The following is a 3,347-nucleotide window of genomic DNA, read 5'->3' on the forward strand; positions in this document are numbered from 1 at the left end:
TTTTTGAAGTTTTTCTGTTTTAAGATAGCCACCCGCAGGTCTGTCATTGAATGGCCAGACAGGTTAAAGTGTTCTCCCACTGGTTTTTGAGTATTATGATTCCTGATGTCAGATTTGTGTCTGAAATGTTATTCTGATTGTATGAGTCCAGGGCACAGAACTGTGCTTAGCCTGCCCTGATTGAGGGGGTCGCCCTCAATGGAACTGAACTCTCTAAGCAGGGAGTAGGGATGCCAAATCTCAGCAAGAGTGAAAGGGGCTAAGGACAGGTGTTTCTACCCAGTGGTGTGGTGTCACAGAGTTATGGACACCAGGTGGCCCTTTTCCTCTGTGTTGTTTGAAGGACAGAGCTGGTTAGACTCAACTGAGGATCTTCTGTTTTGTTAAGTGATGACTTGTGCTCCAATCCTGCTAACCAGGTTTAGGTGCTGAGCCTTAGACTTGCTGTGGGACAGTGTTTCAGTGAAAGCAGCTGCACTAGCAGTGAGGGGCTGCACTAACTGCTGAAATCACTGAGAAGTGGGTTAAGTGGTGGGACCTCAAGATGAAGCATCACAGTAGATTGGCAGGTGGCAGTAGAGGAAAAGATGGGGCAGCAGCCTACAGTGACGGAATGAATAACAGCGCAGTGCGGGAAGCGGTGCAGTGTGAATGGTGGGAACTGTGAGCCAGATGTGGTGGTGGCAGCAGCACCTGAGGCATTACTGACGACACCCAGGGGTGGGGGGTGTGAACTCACACGAACACACCTCTGAACTCTGGGTCTTCGCTGACCAAGGACAGCAGCTGTGTGTGGGTGCTAAAGGAACATTTGTTTGTCAGACTTTCACACTGCAAGGTGAGAAATGGAGGCAGAAGACACTGCCCAACATATTCTGGGGTGGGTGTTTGCTCATGGTCAAACACCACAGCCACTGGTTAATTACCCTCGCTGTTAAAAATGTACGCCTTATTTCCAGTCTGAATTTGTCTAGCTTCAACTTCCAGCTATTGGATGGTGTTCTACCTTTCTCTGCCAGATTGAAGAGCCCATTATCTGATGTTTGTTAACCACGTAAGTACTTATAGACTGTGACCAAGTTACCCCTTAACCTTCTCTTAGGTGACTAAATAGACTGAACTCCTTGAGTCTTTCATTCTAAGGCACATTTTCTAATCCTTTAATCACTCTCATGGCCCTTCTTTTGAATGCTCTCCAATTTATCAACATCCTTCTTGAATTGTGCGCACCAGACCTGGACACCGTATTCCAACAGCGGCTGAGCCAGTGCCGCGTATGGAAGTAAAATAACCTCTCTGCTCCTACTTGAGATTCCCCTGTCTATGCATGCAACTGTGGTGTACTGAGGTACAGTTGGAATTGCAAGCTGTCATTTTAAGAACAGGGGAGTTCCCTGGTCCTGCTTGCAGGCTACGCGGGGGCTCCTTAGCAAAGCATGCAAGTTGCAACAGCTAGTTTAAAGAAGGTGAAGTGGATTGTGCCTCACTGCCCTAGGGAGCAGCCTGCTTTCTCTCTCTACTTTTGGCTTATCGTGTGCTTTGAATGCTAAGAAGTAGATAAAAACATGACATCTTTGTATGTATATTGTGAACACAACACCAACAACTATATGCAGATGCAGTTTAAAATTGAATTGACTTAAAACAAAATGTTATAGTTCAGTTTTCCCAATGGGAAAAGAAAAAAATTCTGCAAAAAGCAAAATTTTACACAACAAATGTTGATTTTGCCAAAACTTTGTTTTCTGTTGAAAAATCATTTTGACAGAAGATTCTCAGCCAGCTCTGTCTGCAACCATCAGGGTACAAACTTACATTTTTAAAAACATTAAAGCTGAGGTTCCCATCAGTCCAATCTCCAGGGTAGGCAAGGCTGAATGTTCCTTGCATCTTTCACTCCGTCCCCTCCCAGGCAATTGCGATGTGCCAGGGACAATCTAACACACAATGTGCGGTGACTAATGTAGGGCTGCTTGGTAGTTGTTGCTTACAGGACCTTAGTTATTGAGCCCTGGCTGAAGAAGAATCCGTAGTTCTTTCGAGGCACAGTTCTCCTTCCAGTGATTGCTCATGTGCATTCCAACAGGTGTGCGCACGCGCCCCGTGCACGATCGCCGGAAGCTTTTCCCTAGCGGTACCCGTCAGGTTGGCTGTGGGGACCCCTGGAGTGGCGCCTTTATGGCAGTGTATATAGGTCCCTGCCGACCCGCCGCCTGCTCAGTTCCTTCTTACCACCCGTGACGGTCGTTGGAGCAGCTCAGTCTCTTGCATCTGCAAGTGCCTACCTAGTGGTTCCCTTTGTTTTGTTGTAAATAGTCGTTAGTTAGCTAGTTGTGTTAATAGTTGTAGATTAGTTCAGTTTACTTCGGGGGGCTCTTCCCCTGTTCTAGTCTCCCCGGGCGCTGGGGTTTAAGGCATGCGAGACGTGCGCGAAACCTATGCCCACAAGTGATCCGCATGCCGCCTGTCTCAAGTGCCTCGGGCAGGGCCATCAGACAGACAAGTGCCCAATTTGCAGGAGCTTCAGACCCAGGACTAAGAGAGAGCGGGACTATCGTTTAAAGCTCCTCCTGATGGAGTCGGCCCTTCGGCCACAGCCAGAGCCGGCACCGGCATCTCGGTGCGCAGTGCCCCGGCCTTGGTGCCGGATGTCCCGGCACCAAGGAAGGACTCCTCCAGGGAGCACTGGTGCGGCTCCCCAGCCCTTAAGGCAGCTCTTTATTGCCATCACAGAAAGAATGAGGGGGCTTCCGATCTCATCACAGCGCATTTCGTCATGGATCACGTCTTGTATCAGGACTTGTTATGACCTGGCAAAAATTCCAGCCCCTCCGCTTACGACGCACTCCACCTGAGCTCAGGTGTCATCCGCAGCACTCCTGGCGCAAGTCCCTATCCAGGATATCTGCAAGGCAGCAACGTGGTCTTCAGTCCACACCTTTACTTCACACTATGCCATTACCCAGCAGGCGAGGGATGATGCTGGGTTTGGTCGGGCAGTCCTGCACTCAGCAACCAGGTGAACTCCGACTCCCCCCTCCGGTGCTTGGGAGTCACCTATTGGAATGCACATGAGCAATCACTCAAAGAAGAAAAAACGGTTACTTACCTCTCGTAACTGTTGTTCTTCGAGATGTGTTGCTCATGTCCGTTCCAAATATCGCCTGCCCCCACTCTGTCGGAGTGTTCCAGTAAGAAGGAACTGAGCAGGCAGCGGGTTGGCAGGGACATATATACACCACCATAAAGGCGCCACTCTAGGCATCTCCACAGCTGACCTGACGGGTACCACTAGGGGAAAACCCTTCCGACAATTGTGCACGCGGTGCGTACACACACCTACTGGA

This window comes from Terrapene carolina, unplaced genomic scaffold, assembly GCF_002925995.2.
Source record: "Terrapene carolina triunguis isolate 2854851 unplaced genomic scaffold, T_m_triunguis-2.0 Scaffold51046, whole genome shotgun sequence".
Taxonomy (NCBI): domain Eukaryota; kingdom Metazoa; phylum Chordata; order Testudines; family Emydidae; genus Terrapene; species Terrapene triunguis.